This window comes from Callospermophilus lateralis, chromosome X (genome assembly GCF_048772815.1).
Source record: "Callospermophilus lateralis isolate mCalLat2 chromosome X, mCalLat2.hap1, whole genome shotgun sequence".
NCBI lineage: Eukaryota > Metazoa > Chordata > Mammalia > Rodentia > Sciuridae > Callospermophilus > Callospermophilus lateralis.
In genome coordinates, this window is record NC_135325.1 from 30489133 (window position 1) to 30514437 (window position 25305).

Below are 25305 nucleotides of genomic sequence, written 5' to 3' on the forward strand. Positions count from 1 at the left end.
TCTGAGATGGCACGGTACATCACATGGCAAGAGACAGAAAGAGTGTGTGGGCTTGTGTATCCTCTGAGATTTTTCTCTTTTTATAAAGCCACTGGGAGTTTAGCATGGGGCTCCACCCTAATGACCTCATCTAATCCTAATCATTTTCCACAAGACCCACCTTTAAACATGATAGCAGGATTAAGTTTTCACCATCTTAATACTTCACAATGGGGATTAACATTCATCCATACAAAGGCTTGGGAGACACATTCAAACCATATTCAAACTATGAGCTATTGCCTTCACTAACTGTGGCTGGTATTTGGGACTGGAAGAGAAGGAGCTCTGCACCAACAGGTGTAAACTTAACTCTGACCTAGGCTTTGCCAATTACTAGCAATATAGCCTATGGCCATATTATTGAAAGGTAACAGTAATCACCATTTGTTGAACTCTTACTCTGTACCAAGCACTTTATATATGTAGCCTTCAAGTTTTGTAAGAACCTTGGAGGATATTTATTATGAAATACCTCAGTTATCAAATGTTATCAATGGTAAGATACATCATCGATTTAGTAATAGCTTGATAGGGTAAAAAATACAGGACATGAGCAATTTTAAGACACATCTCAATTTCAAATATTAAAATAAGTGAAAATAAAAGGCTGCTTAGAGCACAATAAAATGGTGTATTATCCCATTTTACTATGAGAAGTTTGAGGCTTAGGGAGGTTATGTCATTTATCCATCCAAAGTCACACAGCTATTCTGGAATCTAATGCAGGTCTATCTGATTTCCACTTACCAAATCATACCTCCAGGGTCACAGTTCCTTGGTCTCCTTGTGTATCATGGGAACAATAATAAACACCTCTCAAAATTATCATGAGCCTCAAATGGTGTTTGTAGACATGAGCGTGCCTAGAGGTAACTGGTGCTTGTTTTATTAAGGATCTTAAAGGTTCATGTGTTCAATGTTTGGTCACCAACCTGTGGCACTATTGGGAGGTGATGGAACCTTTAGGAAGAAACTTGGGTCATTGGATGTGTACCATTGAAAGAGACCTCAGCCCTTTCCTTTCTCTCTCTCTCTCTCTCTCTCTCTCTCTCTCTCAACACCTCTCTTTTTGCTTAAAACCATCATGAGGTAAGATATTCCTTTACCATGTGCTCTTGCCATGATGTACTGTACTATCACAGGCTCAAAGCAAGAAGAGCAAATGTCCATAGATTGAAACCTCTGAAACTGTGAGAAGATAAATCTTTCCTCTTTTAAGTTAATTCTTTTGGGTATTGTATCACCATGATGGAAAGATGACTAATAATGCTTCTTATTTTTTTAACACTAAAACAACCAAAGAAATGTACCAAGTGAGTTTAAAACAATTAAGGGGTCTTGGCTTTGGCAAGATAGGAGATTTTAAATTAAGGTAATTTCCATCTTGAGCAGAAACTTCTTATGAAAGTCCTACTAGATAATTAGAAGTTTGAGGCAGGAGGATCACAAATTCGAGGCCAGCTTGGCAATTTAGCAAGATCCTGTCTCAAAAATAAAAATCCTGCTATGGAAAATGTCAGTCCTAGGATATAGAAAGTCCATATTATAAATTCAGGCTTCATCAGATTGAGCTGTAGGTGCCAAATATCTCATTAAGGTTGCTCAAATAGCCAAGAACTTCCTTTGCTCAGACTCACCCAAATTAAACAATGAATTTTTCCCAACAGTATGTGACAAGAATAAATCTCATTAAAATGTTAAAACATAACTAAACATAAGATCAAAAGAAATGATAAAGTCTGAGCCAAAGATGGTGAAAATTCTGAATCAATTGGGTACTTTTTTGTCTATCCCTTAACTTACCATTCCTAATCTTTTTTTCTTTCTTCTGTTATTCCCATGCTTCATTTTTAAAATATTTATTTCTTTTTAGTTGTAGTTGGACACAATACCCTTATTTATTTATTTTTATGTGGTGCTGAGGATCGAACCCAGGGCCCCACATTTGCTAGGTGAGTGCTCTACCGCTGAGCCACAATCCCAGCCCCCATGCTTCATTTTAAAGAGGAAATGTTCACTGATCTAATTCCATACTGAAAGTCTTTCCTTAATATTAAATACCACTGCTCAACTGACTCAGTCTCTACTATTCATTGTTGATTACTTTCCTTCCCAGCCTTCTCCTAACTTGGCTTTAATGATGTTTTCTTTCAGTGTGTTTAAAGCAACTGTATGCCTTTCAAAAGGGCAAAAGATAAACTTTTTCATTAGAAAGGTCATGTATCATAGATTGCCAACAACACATGTCCCACATTTTGAATTTTTCTTGTTGTTGTTGTTCTGGGCATGTGCCATTCTCTCATAACAACACTTGTCATTGAATTTAGGGCCCACCCAGTTAATCCAGGATGATCTCATCTTGAGATCCTTAACTTAATTATATCTACAAAGAGCCTTTTTCCAAATAAGGTTATATTCATGGGTACTGGTGGTTAGGACTTTGACATATCTGTTTTGAATGTATATATGTGCTGAGGATCAAATCTAGGGCCTTATAATGTGAAGCACAAGTTCTAGCTTGTTGCCAAAAGCTTGGTCCTTGTCCCCAATGCCAATTCAATAATAAGGACACAGTTTTGAGAAAGAGGAAAAAGAAGATTTATTGCTTTGCTAGCAAAGAAGAAACACAGTGGACTCCTTTGGGAAGGCTGTGATTCTACCTATGAGTAGGAACAAGGGGTTTTAAAGAGGTGATTCAAAGGCTGCATTCCACATGTTCTCTGTTGGAGTTGCAATTTACTTGTTAATTTGGGAGACACTCATCTCTGAGACCTTCTGGTGCCATCCCCAAAGTCCAGATTACTTCGTTCCTATGGTGGATTTGTAGACAGGGACAGATAACTCTGGCTAAAATGGGGAAGAAAGGTAATCCTGTTTCCCCTGAGATTAGAGATGGGGAGAGATTGGTTAGGAGCAGGGAGAGAGGAAGAGAAAGAAACATGTCCATTTAAAAAATTAATCGCAGTGGCAGAGCAGCAAGGGTCATGTTCAAAGCATAAAGTGGGCCACTGTTACACTGCCACTGAGCTACATGCCCCAGCCACTAAATCTGGATTTTTTTTTTAAGACCTGGGATCTTCTGGGTGCTTTGGTGCATACCTGTAATCACCTATAAGACAGGAGGATCACAAGTTTGAAGCCAGCCTGGGCAACCTAGCAAGACCCTGTCTCAAAATAAAATATAAAAAGGGCTGGGGATATAGTTCAGTGGTAGAGTGCCCCTAGGTTCAATCTCCAGTAGAGCAAACAAAAATAAAGAGATGGGATCTTTCTATTGTTGCTCATGCTAAAGTCCTGGGCTCACATGACCCTCCTGCCTCAGCCTCTCGAGTAGCTGGGACTACAGGCATGAGCTGTCACACCTCTCTTCTTGTACATATCTTCTGGGATTACAATCCAATTCACTACACCATACAACGCACAGAAATGTCCCTTTTAATCTATCAACCCCTTAAATCCTATAACTGAGTGTTTTTCCCCGCGTTTTTTTTTTCCTTTTGCTTTTCTGTGCCTTTTGTTGTAAACATATATCATGATGGAATAAGAGAACAGTTTAAATGCATAATTATTTAAAGTTTCCCTTTTTTACTATTTGACCATCACTTAGGAGTTTATCAAGTTTCTTTCATTTATTTCTCCTTAGCTGTTCCCAATAACACTGTGTGTTTACTCTACAAACATTATCCTTCAGGTTGGGGGTGTAGTTCAATGGTATTGCTTGCCCAGCATGTGTGAGTTGCTGGGTTTCATCCACAGCACTGCAAAAAGTGAAACAAAACCAAATATTATCACTTCAGAGGTAGAGAATCTTAACCTCAGAAGATCTATCCAAAAAATCTCCTGTCGCTGTCAGATTTTCCTAAATCATTATGTTTTCATTGAACATCAAATAACAAAGAATTTTTTTCATTATAAGTATGTATAAAACATCTTCATCTTGAGTATTAACCTTGACAGAGAAAATCCATGCAATGAACTGAATGCTGAGGTCCCTCCAAAATTTGTATGCAGAAACTTTATAATGATGATTTTGGAGGTTGAGCTTTTGGGAAGTGATTAGATCTTGAGGATGGACCCCCTCATGAATGGAATAAGTGTGCCTATAAAAAGAGGCGCCCAAGAATTCCCTTGTCCTTCTACCATATGAAGATACAGCAAGAAGACAGCCATCTATAAATCAGGATGAGGCTCTCACCAGACACCAGATCTGGCACCTTGTTCTAGGATTTCCTAACCACTAGAACCATAAGGAATAAATTTCTATTGTTTATGAGCCACTACTTTATGGTATTTTGTTGTTTACTCAATAAGGTGGCATCCAACACATATTTAGAAACTCATAAACATGTAACTCTAACCTCCAGGAGGCTCTTCTTATATAGTAATGTGTCCAGTATCGAAGCAGCAATACCCTGTGAGTGGTTTTCACAAACATTTTCTCTACCTCTGAAATCAGAGAGGACCTACCCAGGGAGACCAGGGCTTCCAACACAAACAATGGAAGCATGATGTCTTCAGGTAACTAGACATGCTCAGTTCAATAGGACTCCTTGGAGATCCCAAAGAAGACCACTTTACAAAATGCACAAAAGGTGTGCTTCTCCCTTTCAGAAGGACTTTGAGGGCTAGAAAGCTGGATTGAGCAGAATGTAATGATGGTTTTCTTCCCATGAACTTTAGAGAAAACGATATACAATTGCCATGAGTAGTATAACTTTTGGACTTCTTTGGAATGCAATATCCTTTCCAAGTGGGCAAACCCTTGATGGTGTTGATTCAGTTTTATGTTTGCCACTAATAATAAAAAAGGAACTGGGAGATTTCTGGTGGCAGGCTGCCAAACCATTCATCTAAAGATTTGGTATGTGTGCATGTTTACTTTGAATTCTATGTTATTCCTGTTTAATCATTTATATTGACTTTAGGGAAGGAAACAGTGCCTATGTGAAAAGTTACATTCATCATGTGATACATTCAGAGATTGCTTCAGAAGTCTCCCATTTAAAAGAAAATAGCGATTTGTCTAATTTTAATCACATCCAGTGTGCATGGAACAGAAGATCACAGAACGAGAGATGAAATAAATAAATATCACCTGCTGGGTCCTTTGAGAGGTACATAAATTACGAGAGTGGAATTTCTCAGTAAATACAGTGCAATCACATCTCCTTCCCTCTCTCCACCCCCACCCAACCTGCAGGCTAAGAGGCTCTGAACTCATTCAGCCTCCATTTCAGCAGAGTATTGCTTGTGCAATGCCATACCCTGGGGTCTTTGAAGAAGAAAAGATGCCTTCCTAGACACACTACATCAGTTATTATCACAGCTTGCAACCTCAGAAATTTTCTATCATGAAAGTAGGTGTGTTGAGCATCTAGTTGCATTGGTTCCCTGACTCAGGAAAGGGTCATGCAGGCTGACAGCATGGCTGACATCCTTATTATGGACACTGTTGGTCCCAAGTCCTCTTTTCTGGGCCAGTGCAACCATTCCCTGGCTGCCAGGAATGGTGATTGTTGAGAGTTCACAGCTGCCCAGTTCTCCTGAGAATTGCTCTTGGTCAAATGTAGCCACCTGGCAAGGGAGATAACACCCTACCCCACCAGTCCCAGGCAGCCAAAGCCAATGGTCGGCTAGCTGTGAGGTAATTGCCTCAAGGTGTAGTTAATTGTGTAGTGTAACCAAGCTTCAGAGCTCCTTGTGGAGTCTGGTTGAAACTAGTTTCCGGGTAACTCCAGCTCCTGTGTGTGTGTGTGTGTGTGTGTGTGTGTGTGTGTGTGTGTTTTACTGGAGATTGAACTTAGAGCCACTCTACCACTGAACTACATCCTTAGCCTGTTTTATTTCATTTTTTATTATTTATAGGGTCTCCATAAATTATTGAGGCTGGTCTTGAACTTGCAATCCTCCTGCCTCAGCCTCCCAAAATAGCTGGGATTACAGTTGTGCACCACTGTGCCCAGTTTGAAACCACCTCCTTTCTTAAAGGTTTCTTCTGTCAACCTTCTTACCTCACTCACATTCTCCTCAGAGCACTCATTTGTCAGAAGAATGCCTACCTCCAGTTTCCTTTCTAAAACTTTTGAATAAGAATAGATATCAGTTAGGCAATGAGCCCAAGGCCTTTTCAAATGTGAAAGACCATGAAGCTCACCTGTGGGAAAACTCCAAACAACTCCTTTGTCCCAGAAGTGGAAAAATGGGAGGTGGGCATGAACCCAGATAGGAGTTACAGGAAGAATTAAAACTCAGGCTAAAGGACACAACCAATAGCCTTGATACTTTTTCAATGCCTGTTTAACATAGATTTTGATCAATGCTCATACCCCAAAACCATATAAGCTGCTTCTAGGCCCTGTCTGTTGTCCTAAGAGACTACTGTGTGGGGAAGGCTAGGGGGATGGCTGCAGTATCTCAAGATGGAAGTGGATTAGGCCTGGGCTCCCATGTATTTCGGGGGGGGTGAACACAGGCCTCCCTGGACCCTGGCTCCCATGCAGGTCAGCAAAGCGGAGCTGGGCCCAGCCTGAGCTCCAGTGGGGTTCTGCCAGCAGGTGGAAGTGGTCCTGGGCTGGGCCTGAGCTCGGGTAGGGCTCTGCTGGTGGCAAGATGGACTCAGGCCTACCCTGGGCCTGAGCTCTGTGCAGGTCAGTGAGGCGGGTCTCTGAATGTCATTTCTTAACTGGACTTCCTGACTTCAGGCCTATTAGCTGACTGCTGGTGTCTTTCTGAATCATGGATGTCATCATGTCACTTCATCTTCAAAAACTTGCAACGGCTATCTTATTACTCACCAAGTAATAATAATAATAATAATAATAATAATAATAATAGCCACCCTTTATTATATACCAAGTATTTTATATATATTATCTTCTATGAAGCAAAAGTGCAACAAAATTCTAACTTTCCCATTTTTTTTCAGGGAAGAACTTTGAGTCTCAGGAAGGGTAAGGAATTTGGTCAAAGTCCCAGTTACTTAAAGGTGGATCTGGAAAGAGTTCTGGCTGACTCCAAAGCCATGCTCTTAATCTCATCACTGGGTTGCCTCTCAGTAAAATACAGACTCAGCATTCTGGTTCTTAAAACCCTCTGTGGACCGGATCCAAAATAGTTTTCCAAATATATCGCCCCCAATTTATCAAAGTCCTCCCTCCAGTTATACCAGATAACTTGCCATTTTTTAACACACTTTCAACAGCTCTCTGCCCTATTCCTGCTGTTCTATCTGATTTGAAGGACCTTTGCCACACCTTTGTCATGTCCTTGTTGCTGACTGTATTTCAGGATGAATGCAACAAATTTCTTTCTTTCTTGGCGGTGGGGGAGTGGGGGGTACTGGAAATTGAACCCAGAGGCACTTTATCACTGAACCATGTGAGGTTGGCCCTTTTTTATTTTACATTTTGAGACAGGGTCTTACTAAGTTGCTTAGGGCCTTGCTAAATTGCTGAGGCTAGCCTTGAACTTGTGATCCTCCCACCTCAGCCTCCTGAGTCACTGGGATTGCAGGCTTGCACCACCATACTCCTCTTGCAATAAAATTTCTTTTTTTTAAAAAAATTAATACCTTTATTTATTTATTTTTATGTGGTGCTGAGAATCGAACCCAGTGCCTCGCACATGCTAGGCAAGCACTGTACCACTGAGCCACAGCCCAGTGCACAAAAATATTACTTATCCTACCTTTTCTTCTACCATGTGACTTTGAAAGTCCTTCCATTGAGAGGTGAGGCCTTATGTTCAGTCCTTTTGAATCTGGACTGGCCTTCATGACTCTTTTGTTACCAGTAAAACATGGCAAAAATAATGCCATGTGATTTCCAAGGTTACATCAGAAAAGTCCATGCAATTTCTGCCTGGATCCACCATGCCAGAGGAGCCATGTGTAGGCATTCCAGTAGGCAACCCAGCTGAGTTCCCAGTTGACAGATGGTATCAATGCCAGCCACAGATGGTGTCAATGCCAACCACATCTTGGATACCCAGCTTCTTGAACCTTTGGATGACCATAGCCCCAGTCACACCTAGTTGCAATGACTTAAGAGACTGAAAATAACAACTGCTTAGCTGAGAGTTTCCTGAACTCCTAAACATAAAATTGTGAGCAAACTAGAATGATTGCTTAGTGCTACTAAGTTTGGAGGTAAACAGTTACACTACCACATTAACCATGATAATACTACAATCTTCCAGTGCCCTAACTAAAAAAGGCCAATTTTTTAAAAAATATTTTTTTTTTAGTTTTAGATGGACACAATACCTTAATTTTGTTTATTTATATGTGGTGCTGGGGATCAAACCCAGTGCCTCACACATGCTAGGCAAGTGCTCTACCACTGAGCCACAACCCTGGCCATAAAGGCCAATTTTTAAAAGAAGCACCCACTAGTGAAAACTAATTTCTGCTTTTTCTTTCTTTCTTTCTTTTTTTGAGGGGGGAGAGGGTACCAGGGATTGAACTCAGGGGCACTCGGCCACTGAGCCACATCCCCAGCCCTATGTTGTATATTATTTAGATACAGGGTCTCTCTAAGTTGCTTAGCACCTTGCTGTTGCTGAGGCTGGCTTTGAACTCACAATCCTCCTGTCTCAGCCTCCAGAGCTGCTGGGATTACAGGTGTGCACCACCACACCTGGCAATTTTCTACCTTTTCCAAGTATTCTTATCAATTAGCTTCTCAAATCATGTCACTTATTACAATTGACCTTATATTATAGTTATTTACATTTGCCTTTTCCTTCTTATCCATACATCTTGAGGGTAGGAACGGTATACTACTGATATTTATTATCTCTATGTTCTACAACATCTATCACAGAGCCTGGTACCAAGTAGATACTAGTCTATAAATGTTTGTCATTCTGAATTAAATTTAAGAGAGAAACCACCATATTCTGTACCCATGTAGGATGGTTACAAATCTCTAGGTCCAATGGAACTACAGACATTTGTTGCAATTCCAGACACCAATAAAAATAAGTAATTACCAATAAAAGAGTAAAAGGCCCTTATTAAATATGAGAGATAAGAAGATGGGGTGTAGCCCAGTGGTAAAGCAGTTTCCTAGCATATGCCAGGCCCTGGGTTTCATCCCCAGAACCAAAAGGAAAAAGTGAGGGAGGGAGGGAGAGAGAGAGAGTAAGTACAGTGTCATATTGTCAAAGAGAATATGTTTCATCATTCTGGGTGGGAACATCAGCTTTACTACTTCTAGCTGTATGATCTTGTTAAGCCACTTCTCATCTCAGAACCTCAGTTATTCTCTCTGTAAAATGAATTAATAGTGCCCACTTCCTGGAGTTGTTGTGGGGGAAAATGTGATAATTTTGTAAAAAGCATTTAATTTGAAGCTTCAATAATAATCCCTTAATAAATGGCTCATATTATAGGTAGTGACTATACATTAAAATTCCTGGAACCACATAAATTTCAGGGTCATTCTTTTTTACACAATGATTTGTCACATAAATAACTAAAGCTACTTGTCAGACTCCTTTTAAATATATCTACAGACCATAAATAATTCTTTTCCAGAGCATTTGTCCTGGTTTTTGTTTGAAAATATATGGTCACCAAACCCATAGATCAGAAAACCAAAACATATTGTCCTAGATGGGTGCTGTGAGTATCTGCATGTGGGAGCCAGGCCATAATCACTCTTTCACACTCCAGTTGCACTCAGAGAAAAAGATCATTTTAAACTGGTTTGGTTGCCAACTTCTTTTTCTGACAATACCAACCTTATGTTACCGCCATGGTGGTTTAGGCTGTAGATAGTGCTCCCAAGGGATATTAGATGAAGGAAAATCCCCAGAGTGACATATGGAAGCAAAATGTGGACATTACTAAATAATGTACAACTCCAGGGATCAATATTTATGCTGTTGTAATCCAGGGAACACCATTCACATAGAATACAATGTAATGGCTTCCTTTGGAGTTTCCCAACATAGCACCTAGATCTTGGTGAATGAATGCTTGTATACTATCATGAGCTGTATCCATTCCACCTTCCCTATTGCTCAAGAGACAAAAACTAGGAGCACACTTCATTCCCATTCTGTATTTGTAAATTCCCTAAAGTGTTGAAACATTCTTTATTTAGGAAAAGAGGATAAATAATTGGTGCAATGATTATTTTACATGATGTGAAGACATACTCTCAAACTATTGTCTAACTTGAAAGGCTCAAAATAGTCCTGGTTTTCTTATTTTTCAAAAACAAAACTCTTTTATTTATCTTAAGCAAATATTCCAATTTTCTCTTCTCCAAAAAATTCCACTTTCTCCACCAAAACAAATAAGCAAATAAACTTACAACCCTATCCATTACACACCATCAACATTTATGAGCAGGCCAACAGTGGGGAATATGATGAAAGAAGATAATTTGAAACTCCCCCCCCCAAATGATTTTAAACATAATGAGGGTTTTGGAAAAAATATAATTCTTGCCTTTGTTCTTAATGTGTGCATTTTGTATAGTGCATGGGGATTGCTTCGGGTAGCTTAAACAATCACAAAACCAATGCAGAATTATGAAGCTGGGCTATACTCAAATAAACGCAGAAGTGGCCAGGCATGGTAGTGTACATCTATAATCTCAGCATCAGGACTTTGAGGCAGGAGGACCCCCAGGTTCAAGGCCAGCCTGGGAAACTAAGCAAGACCTTTTCTCAAAATTAAAAAAAAAAAAACATTTTTTTTAAGGTCTGGGGATGTAGCTCAGTGGTAAAGCATCCCTGAGTTCAATCCCTAGTACTATAAATAAATACTCAGAGGCAATGTGTTCACAGTATGGAGTCTTCTCGCAATAAGGGTCTGGATAAAGCTTGTTTAAGCCACTCCAAACCCCTTTTTTCCTCCAGCTTTTCCATTTCCTTTTCTGTGGTACTCAGTGGACATGAGAAAAACTCTCATCATGAAAATCCCTCACTATATAATCAGTCTTTCCTCTAAGGTGCAGGTCTTTGGGTTCCCAAGCATTTTTCAGAAGAAAACATCCAGCTTCCCACTTGCTGTGGCTTTCTTTTATTAGCTTCTTAACCAAGACCCTAAATTAACTGGGAGATTGGTGCAAAGGGAGGAACACACTGGTCTTTATTAGTGTAGAAGGATTCGAAAAGGTCAATGCCAAGAAGCATGTACTTGAAGACCAGGTAACCTTTCCCTGGGTATCAAACCTACTTTCTAGTGCTGAAATCTTTCCTCGTACTCCATGAGAACTCTCCAATAATAACCCAATTCCTCCTACTACCTTTTAATTTTTTTTTTTTGCTGTACTGAGAATTGAACCCAGGGCCTTGAACTTGCTAAGTAAATGCTCTACCACTGAGCTGCATCCCCAGTCCCCTTTTTTTTTTTTAATTTTGAGATAGGATCTGACCTGGAACTTGTCATCCTCCTGCCTCAGCCTACCAAGTAGCTGGGATTATAGGTATGAGCCACCATGCCTGGCCAACATTTATTTGTTTATTTATTTATTTATTATGTTATGGATGGATCCAAGGTTTCTTGCATGCTAAGCAAGGGGCCTGCCACTGAGCTACACCATCAATCCCAAATCTGCCTAACCTCACAGCTCACAGAGGGCTGCTCTAGTTTCTGTAAATTATCAGCATTGATCAAGTGTGGACCAGATGCAGAATCTCCCTAGGGGTCCCAAGGGTTCTGCTATAATCTGAATATCTTGTGCTTTGTCAAGAGAGGGAGAGAATGAGATCAGTCCTTATATATTATTATATCCTAAAATAACCGACCCTTCCTGACCTTTTCCACCCTGCCATCTGCTTTTCAACGTTTGTCAGCAGGCATCCATAGCAGATAGAAAGGCCATGTGGTCCTTGGGCACATGACTGTTGAGATGGAAACAACAAATTTAAGCAGATATATTCCCCTGTTCCTCTGAAAACACTATTTTAAAAAAAATATGGATACACACACCAAATGTATCATTATCAAAATAGGATACAGCATATATTCATTGTTTCACTAATATCTGATGAACAGTTAACAGGCAGCAACTGTAGGCCAATAGCAGTATACTAGAAAAGAAAGCAGGTATGAGCTTTTAGCAAGCAACTTCTTCAAGCAGGTAAGGGATGGGTGTACCAGTGAAGCAAGAACAAAGGTCAGGCAGTTGGTATAGATAGATGAATCAAGTCAGAGGAAGATGGAAGCTGGTTCAAAGGGGAATGGAATGTTAACACCTTCAGGACACATCCCACTCCCCTAACCAATAACCAAAATGTCACCTGCCTCTGGGGAGATTGTCCCCAATAGCAGGGAATTATTAATGAGTATTCCCTGTGGGGGCCTACTGAATTGCCCCTCTCCTGCCTTTTTACCTCATGAGAGGGATAAAGGGAGGGAACATGAGAAGTAAGAAACCTGGAAATTATTAAAAAGGATAATATTTGTCAGGCACGGTGGTGCAAGCTTGTAATCCCAGCAGGCTGAGGCAGGAGGATCATGAGTTCAAAGCTAGCCTCAACAATGGGGAGGTGCTAAGCAACTCAGTGAGACCCTGTCTCTGAATAAAATATAAAATACGGCTTGGGATGTGGCTCAGGGGTTGAGTGCCCCCGAGTTCAATCTCTGGTACCAAAAAAAAAAAAAAAAAGATAAGATTCAGACTGCCCACGGACACCCTGCTCTGGGCCTGGTTCTCGGCAGAGAAGTTTGTGTTACTATTCTTTAAATAAAACTTGTATTTTATGCTCGCCTCGGCGTTTCCCCGAGTGTTTAATCTTCACATCTGGGAAAGCGGAACTTGTCACCAGTAACCGATGGTAACACCAGCCCCATAAATTATCTGGGCCAGGCACTAACAAAACCTGTTATCAAGGCTGGGCATGTAGCTCCGTGGTAGAGCACTTACTTAGCACGTGTGAGGCCTGGATTCCATCCCTAGCTCCACAAACAAACAAAAAACCTGCCATCATGACCCAGCAATTTCATATTCCACATATAGTCATTTATTCTCAGTTATGTGTGCATATGTGCTACGTGATGCATGTCCAAGTTTATTCATCACAGCATTGTTTACAATGGAAAAAGGCCCATTGATAAGTGACGGGTTAATTACATTGTGACGCATCCATACAATGGAATACTGTGTGGTTGTGAGAAAAAGAAAAATAAGAATGCTTTTCGTGTATGGATGTTGAATAACTTTAAGTACATATTTTATATGAAAAAAGCAAGGTGCTTTTATAATATGTATTATAGTATGCTACTTGTTTTCAAGGAGATATATATATATATATATATATATATATATATATATATATATACATTTCCTTCTATGCACTTAAGTTAACACTGAGACAGACAAGAAATTAGAAACACAGTGGGTTGAAGACAGAATGGGAGGAGAGTTTTCAAAGCATAGCACTTTGTACCTCCTGAATTTTGTACTGTATTATTTAGTCACTTACTGCTGTTATAACAAAATACCTTAGATTGGGTAACTGATAAATATGAGAAATTTCTTTCTCATAGTTTCAGAGGCTGGGAAGTACAAGATCCAGGCACTAGCACATCAGGGATGGGTGAGGACCCCTTGCTTAAAAGATGGTGCCTCTTGCTGCATCTTCACATGGCCCATAAGGCAAATGTTGTCTTCACATGGCAGGAGGGCAAAAAGGGACTAACTTGTTCCATTAAGCCCTTTTGTATAAGAGCACTAGACCCATCCATGAAGGCAGAGTCCTCCTGGCCTAATCACCTACCAAGAAAAATTGAATATTCATATATAGAAGATTCTTCAGGATAACAGGGGAAGGAACTAGGGTAAGATATGAATCCAATCCACTGGGTTCAATCCCCAGTATCAAAAAAATAAAATAAAATAAATAACCTAGAGATGACTTACAGTATATGGCTGGATATGTGCAGGTTCTATGCAAATATTATACCACTTTATATAAGGGACTTGAACATCCTCAGATTGGGTATCCATGGGAGGTTCTGGAACCAATCACCTGAGGATTCCGAAGGACTGCTATATATGCATTTCAGCCGCAAATACAAGGTTTCGTTAAGTACTTGGAAGATGCTATATAAACAGCAATCTCATTTAACCAAAGGCAAAGCTGGTTTCAGTATGAACTTGCTCGGGACCATGAATCATAGCTATTTGTCATAGAATCATGCTAATGTGTTAACTGCATGTTTCACTGACTTATTTTTGAAAACTGACAAATACAGCTGGTTTCAAGATTAATTATGGTGTATAAGAAGGAAAGAGCTGCCAAGTGTTCCATGTCAGCCTATTTGATAATCATAACCATTTGCAACCATGAAGGAACTGTAGCATTTCTGATCAATTAATTTCACCCTGTTTATGATGCTGAACTGTGCATTCTTTTTGAAACTAAATTTTGAGGGGATAAAATGATGCTCTGTGATTTACTTTTTTGAATCACCAAAACCCCAACAGCCATTAATATAGAATTTTGAGTGCTCTGTTCAGACCATCAATATTACTTCAGTCTTTCAATGATCTTTGTCTATGGAAATAAAGTTGAACATCTGGATAAAAGAAAATGCTTGGCTGGGGTTGTGGCTCAGTGGCAGAGCACTTGCCTAGCATGTGTGAGGCACTGGGTTCAATCCTCAGACCACATAAAAATAAACAAATAAAAGAACGGTATTGTGTCTACCTACAACCAAAAAAATTTTTAAAAAAAGAAAGAAAATGCTGACTTTTTCCATTACCATTTGACTGAAAGGAGATGTCAAATGGTTTTGTTTCATCAAAACAATAAATCAAAAATGAGAACCCTCACTTAAGCATATTATGGTGGTGAAATTCTTCATCAGCAAGTCTAAGGATTATGTAACCACTCCAAGTACCTTCTCCCCGGTCCAGTAAAATGACATTAGCAGCCAAAGCTCAGAGCATGTGAGTAATGCATAATTAACACATATTTTTTGAAAATCATGTGGCTAAAACAAGTCTTCCCAAGCCCTCAATGTACAACAAAGGTTATATATATTCAGTGAAGAGAGGAGAGCAAAACAGGCTAGCTGAAGAAGAGGTCTGAAAAAAGTGGCATACTTTTAAAAATTATTATTATCATTTTCTTTTGTGGTACTAGGGATTGAACCCAGGGGCACTCTACCACTGAGCTACATCCCCAGTCCTTTGTTAAATTTTATTTTGAGATAAGGTCTTGCTAATTTACCCAGGCTGGTCTCAAACTTGTGATCTTCCTGCCCCACACTTCTGAGTTTCTGGAATTATAAGTATGTGCCACCACACCCAGAGGTGGCATACTTTTTTAAATTGGAGGAAGGCATGGGTCCTCATCTCTGGGTTCCTGTACATATAGCAATTGTCTAGGAAGACAGAGGAAGGAAAGCATTTCTGTCCCCACCAGCCCATCTGGGAATAATATCACTCATGGTCCAGCACTGAGTAGGTAAGTTGGGGGCAGGAAAAGATGTCCTCAAAGGCAAGTCCTAACTCAAAAATCAGGAGACAGAACCAAAGGGAGATGGTTAGGGATTGGAGGGAAGAGAGGTTTGTTCAGGAAAGCCAAAGTCATGAAAAAAAAAAAACTATGCTAAAACACTGGGGATAGCCTTTTCAATCATAGGCCAGTGGACAAGGGGCTCTTGTCTATTTACTAACCTCTTTTTCTTTGCTATTGAAGAGACTATAGGGGAAATATTGTGGATCGTATTAAAGATTCAACATATCTTTAAAGTGGGAGGAATCTTAGAGATCATTTTGTCCAGGTATTTTTTGCTTTGGAGAAGGCCTCTGGATCTCAAGACATGACTATATTCTTTAATTCAAAGGTCCTTGGCTCAATTGTGAATTGTCCACTTTGCTTGGCCACAGCCCACTTTTAAGACTTCCTCCATAAACTTCATTTCCTCAGAGCTCTCTGTAAGCTCCAGACTTGAAATCATCCATGATTTCCTACTTGGCAATCATTGTAGCCAAATGCCACAGCTCCTCAAACTTCTCGGATTCCCACTTTGTTTCTGGAGAATGGGACAATTGTCCAGATCACTACTGGTTGCTTGAAAATTTTGGTAATTTCCAGTAAAACTTCTGAGAACTGCCTGCCCTAGTCCAGTGCTTTATGCTGAAGGCATCAGTGTTTCTCCAACCTTCCCATTGCAGCCTCTAGACCATTCTCCTAGCTCCCCGACATTCAGGTGAGTTTTGAAGCCCCTCCCTCCACCTTTTGCAGTGCTGGGGATGGAACCCAGGGCCTTGTGCATGGTAGGCCCTAGAAGCTCTCTGCAACTGAGCTGTTCTCCCAGTCCCATGAAGTCCTTTGATGCCTGCAACATATCTTCCTATCAAATTTTTCTTGTGGCAAGTACCTAAACTCTCCTACTGGATAATGAAAGTCAAGATGACTACTGCAAAGCAAGGGTGCTGGGAGTGGCCAACTCTCACCTAGTGAAATGCAACAGTGGTTGTCACAAGAATCATAGCATCCTATACTGAGGGAGGCCTGAGATACCCAGGGTGGCCATGTCTTTTGAATCCAAGTATCAGAAACCCACCAGAACCAGCTTAAGCAAAAGAGTATACAGGGGAGGTATTCTAAGAACAGTAAGGTGTTTCTGGGATTCCAAGGAAGAGTTAGACAAACTTCAGGAAGGGCAGAGAACAGGGCTGGAGGAAAAAAGAGGAACTCATGGATTTCTCTCTCCTCATTTCTAGGTTTTGCTTCTTTCTGCATTTCTGTTTTCTTCTTTTCTGTAGGAAAGTTTTTTTCTATCTCCTAGGCAAAATGGGAGTGAATATTCTAGATCAGATCATACAGAAGAACCATGTAGAGATAGGAAGATGGCCTTTCCCCTGTTCAAATCCTCCAAGGGGATAGGTGAAGGCATAACATCTATTGAAAAGAAGGCATGGTTCTGCCCCTCCTCCTGGGATTCTGACCACCAGAACCTAGTCCCTCAGCTACCACCCTACACCCATGGACCCCACTCCCTCTCCCTTGCCCCATGCAGCATGCTCTGGGGGCACTGTTTGGCCTTGACCTGAGAGAGTCCACTCTACTGGTTCCAGATATTACTCTTATTTGCCAGAGACTGATTTCCTGATGTTTTGAGTGCTTTTGAAAAAAAAATTAATAGTCTTTATTTTTTACAGCAGTTTTAGGTTTACAAAAAAATCGATTGGTAAGCTCCCAAGTGCCCTCCCCCCACCCCCCACTATAATCATCTTATTATCACAGTGGTACATTTGTCACAACTGGTAAACCTATAGTGGCATGCCATTATAACCCAAGACCATAGTATATGTTATGGTTCATTCTTGATATTGTGCATTCCATGGGTTTAGACAAATGAATAATGTCATATGTCCATTATAATATTATATGAAATAGTAAAATTCACTACAAATCCTCTGGGTTACACTGATTCATCCTCCTTCCCCCCTCCACCTAGTAACCACTGATATTTTTAATATTTCCAAATTTTTCAGAATGTCATAAAGTTGGGATCATATAGTATGTAGCCTTTTCATACCATATTTGTGTATATGTGGTGCTGGGGATTGAACCCAGGGCCTTGTGCATGTGAGGCAAGCACTCTACCAGCCTGTATGTAGCTTTTTCAGATTTTTGGCTTCTTTCACTTAGTGATATGAGTTTAAGTTTCTTCCATGTCCTCTCATGGCTTGATATCTCATTTCTTTTTAGCATTGAATAATATCCCATTGTCTGGATATACCACAGCTTATTTGTCCATTCATCTACTGAAGGGCAGACATTTTGGCTGCTTCCAAATTATTGGCAATTATGAGTAAAGTGGCTATAAATATTTGTGTGCAGATTTTTGTGAGTATGTGAATTTTTCAACTCACCAGGAATAAATAACTAGGAGCATGATTTCTATTAGTTTTTTGTTTGTTTCACAAAACTAACAAACTGGGCTGAGAGTGTGGCTCAGTGGTAGAGTGCTTGCCTAGCATGTTTGAGACTCCGAGTTTGGTCCCCAGAGCACAAAAATAAATAAATAAATAAATAAAGCTATCAAACTATTTTTCATGCAATGGCTCTACCATTTCCCATTCCTCCTGGCAATGAATAAGAGTTCCCACCATGTCAAATTCTCATTAGCATTTGGTATCGTCAGTGTTTGTGATCTTTACAATTCTAATAGGTGTGTGTGTTGGAATCTCACTGTTATTTTATATGCAATTCCCTAATGGCATGATATGGAGCCTTTTTCTTATGCTCATTTACCATCTCTATATCTTCTTTGGTGAGGCATCTGTACAAATCTTTTACCTATCTTTTAACTGAGTTATTTCCATAAAGAAATGTTTAGTTTTAAATAAATGTTCTTTTTTTAAACATGTTTATTTTATTTTTATGTGGTGCTGAGGATTGAACCCAGTGCCCCACGCATGCCAGGCGAGCGTGCTACCACTTGAGCCACATCCCCAGCCCCAAATGTTCTTTTTTTAATATTTATTTTTTAGTTGTAGTTGGACACAATATATTTATTTTATTTATTTATTTTTATGTGGTTCTGAGGATTGAACCCAGGGCTTCACACGTGCTAGGCAAGCGCTCTACCTCTGAGCCACAACCCCATCCCTTAAGTAAATGTTCTTTTAAATTTTTTTTCTTAGTTGTAGATGGACACAATACCTTTACTTAATGTATTTATTTTTATGTGGTGCTAAGGATTGAACCAAGAGCCTCACATGTGCTAAGCAAGCGCTCTACCACCAAGCTACAACCCCAGCTTAAGTTAATGTTCTTTTTAATGACTGGTTTACAGAGAACCAAATGTGTGTGTGTGTGTGTGTGTGTGTGTGTGTGTGTGTGTGTGTGTTACTGGGGATTGAATCCAGGGGCACCCTACCACTGAACTACATCTCCAGCCTTTCTTTTTTAAATCCTGAGGCTGGCCTCAAACTTGTGATCCTCCTGCTCAACATCCCAAATGCATTAACTACAAGCCAGCCCACTGTCCCCAGTGATTTTTCTTAGACCTTGAATTTAGATTTCCCCCCTCCAACTTTCACAGATTTTTCATCTGTGGAATGGACCATGGAACTGCAGGGGACACCATAAGTGGACTTGCTTCAGGACCCAATTACTAACTAGAATTATGGCCTTTGCACATGACCCATTCTGCTGCTGAGGGGACATTTGCAGCTCATGATGCTCAAGCACTTCTGACAAAGAAGCCATATAGTAGCAATATTATAGAAATCTGGGAAATAGGAGGTTGTTCAAAACAGCACTGAAACTCTAAGCAAGAGCGACTTACTTACTCTCTTTGACTCAGAATAGCAAGGTTTGCCCAGAATTCTTCTACCCAGAGCTGGTGAGGAATATGTAGGGAAAAGTGGGAGATCTTCAATCTGAAAAAAAAGGGTGTAAAGAATCATAGAAAAGACCAAAGATAGGACTTAATCATTATGGGTGATGGGTATGATGAATCTGATTCCTTCATTGACTGATTAGGATTTGAAGTGAATAATAAGCTTGTTCCTGTTTCTCTGACCATAAAGTATGGAGGATTCTATATTAACTTAAGAGCCCTATAGTTTTGTTTGTTTTTTTTTTTTTTAAATCAGGATCTGATGATAACTTCATTAAAGAAAGGAGATGGGGGAAGACCTGAATAAACTTTTCAAAAGAAAACAAATTGCCACCAATTATATAAAAAAAATGTTTAGCACCACTAATCATTGGGGGAATGTAAATCAAACCTGCAATGATATTATCATCTCACCACAGTAAGAATGGCTGATAGCAATAAGACTAATCATAACAAGTACTATACAGGATATGGGGAAAAGGGAACCCTTGCATACTGGTGGGAATGTAAATTAGTACAGTCATTATGGGAAATAGTATGGAGATTTCTCAAAAAAATTAAAAATAGATCTATCATATGGTCCAGCCATCCTGCAACTGGGTGTATATTCAAAGTGCCATGTTCATTGCAGCACTGCTCACAATAGCCTACAAATGGAAACAACCTACATGTCCATCAGATGATGAGTGGATAAAGAAAATGTGGTGCATATACTTAACTGAATACTATTTAGTTTTATAAGAGAATAAAATCAGCTAGGTGTGGTGGTGCATGCTTTAATCCCAGTAGCCCAGGAGGCTGAGGCAGGAGAATTGCAAGTTCAAAGCCAGCCTCAGCAATGGCAAGGTGCTAAACAACACAGTGAGAACCTGTCTCTAAATAAAATACAAACAAGGGCTGGGGGATATAGCTCAGTGGTTAAGTGCTCCTGGGTTCAATCCCTGGTATAATAATAATAATAATAATAATAATAATAATAATAATAATAATAAATTATTGCTATAGTTTGAATCAAAGTGCCCCCTAAGACTCAAGTGTTAAAAGATTGATCACCAGCCTGCAGGCCTACTGGGAATTGGTGAAACTTTTAGGAGGTGGGGCATAATGGAAGAAACTTAGGTCATTGGTGGTGTGGGATTTTGGCCCCTTCTTCTTTCTTTGCTTCCCAACCACCGTGAGGTCAGCAGGTTTCCTGTATCATGCGCTTCCACCATGATGTGCTGCCTTACCCCAGACACAAAGCAACAGGGCCAAGCAACCATGGACTGAAACCTCTGAAACCATGAGCCAAAATGAACCTTTCCTCCTTATAAGTTGGTTATCTCCGGTATTTTGTCACAGCAATGGAATGTTGATTAACACAATAGTGTTCTTGAAAAATGCCAGGAAACAGATTGGATTAAAAAACAAGACCCAACAATATGCTGTCTCCAAGAGACTCACCTCATAGGCAAAGACATCCACAGAAGAAAGGATGGGAAAAAACATTACTCACAGGGATCGTGTAAACAAGCAGGGGTTTCTATTCTCATATCAGACAAAGTGGACTTCATGCCAAAGTTAATCAGTAGGGACAAAGAAGGACAAATCATTCCCCTGCTTAAGGGAATGATACATCAACAAGACATAACAATTGTAAATATTTATGCCCCAAACAATGGAGCACCTATGTACATCAAACAAACCCTTCCCAGTTTTGAGAATCAAATAGACCACAACACAATAATACTGGGTGACTTTAACATGCCTCTGTCACCAGTGGATAGATTCTTCAAACAAAAACTAAGAAGCCACAGAAGTAAAAATTACAATTGAAAATTTAGACTTTACAGACATGTATAGAATATTTCATCCATTAATGACTAAGTACACTTTCTTCTTAGCAGCACATGGATACTTCTCTAGCATAGATCATGTTATGTAAACTATCACATGTGTTGATATACAATTGTAATAGTACCTTAATATATTTTTAGCATCTGTACGGTTATTTTGATAGCTCTGTTTCCATTGATATTAATTTTTGTGTTCTTGGTTTTTTCTTGATTAGACTTGTTTATTTTTTATCAAATTTTAGCTGTATTATTTTTTATCTATTTTATATATTTCTGCTCCTACTCTTATTTTTTCCTTCTTACAACATAGTTTGAAACTAATTTGATTGTTATTCTAGCTTCTTTCTGATACAAGCACATTAAGTTATAAATGTTCATCTGAGTGCTGTTTCATCCCAGGGATCCTGATATTTTAAGCTTTATTATCACTTAGTTCAAAGCACTTTTTATTTACATTTCTTGTGCTTTCTTCCTTAACCTCTGAGATATTTATAAGTGTGCCATTTAATTTTGAAATAGTTGACATGCGGAGGTGGGGTTCTATATAACTTAAGGTGATTGAATTCTTTTTTTAATTATTTTTTAGTTGTAGTTCTTTATTTTATGTATTTATTAATATGTGGTGCCGATGACTGAACCAGGGCCTTGCACATGCTAGGCAAGCGTTCTACCACTGAGCTACAATCCCAGCCCAAGGTGATTGATTTCTAATGTGATAAAACACACAGGAAACACAGTCTGCAAAATTTCAAATAAAAAAAAGGTAATGGAAATGTTTTTTATATTGATTGTATTGGTTACATACACGTTAAAACCGATCAAATTGCATACTTCAAATATGTGCATTTTATTGAACTTCAATTTTGCCTCAATAAAGTCATGGGGGGGAAAATGCCAGGAGAGTAGATGCAAAGTGTTCTCTCAACAAAAGGATAACTATGTGAGGTAATGCCTATGTTAATTGGCTGGCCTTAGTCATTCCATAATTATGTATACTCAAAACATCATGTGGTACAAGGTAAAAACACAATATTATATGCCAATTTTAAAAATAAAATAATAATAATCTAAAACGGAGGAAAAAAATCACCAAAGAAGGAGAAGTTGAAGGAAGGTGATAGGAAAAGAAGAAAAAAGATGACACTTTCAACAAAGATAAGAAATCAACAAAGCCTACATTTCCCCAAGCTGCCTTCATAGTTCTCAGTGCTGCTGAGGAGAAAGAATAACAAATGCTCTTGAGGCTTTGAGCCATAAAGAGATGTTTGCAAGAATTCAGAAAGAAAAATAGACCCAAGAAAACAAAGACTAGGAGAATAAGCCTATGGGAATTGAGGAACACCTCCCACCCCTTGCTTTCAACCTGCCTGTCTGCTTTTGACAATAATTGGCTTCAGGCAGCCACAGCTATGGTCTTTCTGACTGATTTGGGCTTGAAGCAGATGCTCAGTGAGTCTGGAAGGAAGGCTTTTCTGTGATATGAATGATGAAAGAGATTCTCTTGGGGTAGGATTGGATCAGGAATTCAGAGTTGCATCCTATAACCCCCGCAAAGGCCTGCCAGTGCCCCTGGAGAAGCACCTATCAGACATGGAGGCATGGATTGAGAAGCGGAGCAGCCACATTGGCTCTGAGGTGCATGGGCATCTTGCTTTGTGCCCTCCCTGCAGCAAGGATCCCCCAGTCATTCTTGCTCAAGGATCCCCCAGTCATTCTTACTTCATCTTTGTGAGCTGGGGAGTGAGTCTGAAGGAGCCTCTACAGAAACTTAAAGAAGCCATCAGCAGGGCAATGCCAGAGCAGATGGCCACATACCAGGACAAATGCCAGGAACAGATACAGTGAAGATTGTGAAGATTCTAGAAGAAGATAAAAACAAGGAGAAGAGGACTGTCCTGGTAAAGAAGAAGAAAAGGGGAGCAGAGGCCATGAAATTCCAATGGAATGATGGAATCAGGGGTAGGAGTGATCTGTCTAAGGGTAAAAATGAACCTGGAGTGCTGTGACTTAGAAGGAAACAAGATGAGGTCTGGGAGGATTATGGGAAAGTTTATCTGGATGCTGAAATGCAAACTCTGGCCCCAAGGAGCATCCCAGGTGTCTGCATAAGGGGAGTAGCCCGTGTCATGGATCCTTGACTTTAATGTAGACCATATTAGTCAGGGTTCTTCAGAGAGTCAGAATCAAGAGAATATGTGAGAGGGGATTTATTTAGGGAAATTGGCTCATATGATCAAGGAGAAGGCCAGGAGGTCCCACATAAGCCATGTAAGCTGGAGAACCAGGGAATTTATTCTGGAAGCTTTAGAATCTGTGAAGCTCCCAGTGCAAAGCCAAAAGCCTGAGAATCCCATGAGTCATTGGTGCAAGGCTGATTTGAAAAGGCCCCAAATCCTGGGCTTCCAATGATCAATGATGTTTAAGGGCAAGAAGAGGAGAAGGGGGTCACATTTACACACACACACACACACACACACACACACACACACATATATATATATATATAATACATGGACACAATATCTTTATTTTGTTTATTTTTATGTGGTGCTGAGGATCGAACCCAGTGCCTCACATGTGTGGGCCAAGCGCTCTACCACTGAGCCACAACCCCAGTCCAAGGGGATCCCATTTGGAAAGAGAAAGAGAGACAGAAACAGAGAAAGAAAGAGTCCCCTTACCTTTTAATTTCGCCTTCTCGCATAGAGGGTGGCTGTCCCCATTCAGTCCTCCAGCCCCGACGCCAAGCTTTTTTGGAAACACTCTCACAGACTCTGCATCAAGAAGGCTTTATCAACCATCTAGGCACCCCTCAATCCAGTCAAATTGATACCCTAAATTAATCATCACACTGATCAGGAAGAAAGTAATAGCTCCTTCCAAAGTCATAGACTTGGCCTGATAAAAAGGTTTTCATCCCATCAGACCCAATTGACAGGTTCACTGCTTTTCCTTTGTTAAGGAAGAAGTATACACATTGGGACCTCCCTCAGGAGTTCTTCCTGACTACAAAGAGCTGTCCTGCTGGGTTTCCCTTGGCAAAAGCTTTCCAGAAGAGCAGCTGTGTAAACTGCAGTGCCCAAGTTTGCCACAGACATTTCATGGAGCCTGAGAGCCTGAACCCAGGTCAATTTTCAATAGCACAAAAGTTTCACTCACCCATCAGCTCAGCTCCGTTTGGCAACAACTTCCCAGACTCAATATCTTTTTCCTTCAATCTCAGGAAGCATTCCTCCAAGGCAGCCTTTTTGGGAGTGGGGGTGTTTCAGTCTCCAATACCAGTTTTCATAAAAACCTAGCCTGATCCTCCACTTCTATGAGTCATTCAGCAAAACAATATTCATCTAACTCTTTTTTATTTTTAATGGTACTGGAGATAGAATCCAGGGGTTCTCTACCACTGAGCTACATCCCCACACCTTTTTATTTTTTGAGACAGAGTCTTACTAAGTTGATGAGGTTGGCCTCAAACTTACAATCCTTCTGCCTTAGCCTCCCAAGGCACTGGGATTACAAGCATGTGCCACTGCACCAGGCTTCAGTCAAATCTCCAGGGCTGTCTTAGTCCATTTTCTGTTGCTATAACAGAATACCATACACTGGGTAGTTTATAAAGAAAAGGAGTTTATTTAGCTCATGGTTCTGCAGGCTAGGAAGTCCAAGGGCATAACTAGCTACAAGGGTCTTTATATTACATCATAACATGGTACAAGGTGAACAGGTAGTAGAGAAAGCATAAGGGATAGAGTCATTTGTAAAACAGCTTGCTTTCAGGTTGGGCACGGTGGCAGATGCCTGTAATCCCAGTGGCTCAGCAGGCTGAGGCAAGAAGATCGTAAGTTCAAAGCCAGCCTCAGCAATGGCGAGGCACTAAGCCACTTAGTGAGACCCTGTCTCTAAATAAAATACAAAAAAAAGGGCTGGGGATGTGGTTCAGTGGTTGAACACCCCTGGGTTCTATGCCCAGTACCCAAACCAAACCAAACAAACAAAAAGCAGTTTTCTCTCTTGGTAACTAACCTGCTTCCGCAATGACAACAATAATTAATTCACAATGGCTCTGCCCTCAAGACCCAACCTCCTCTCATTAGGTTCCACCAC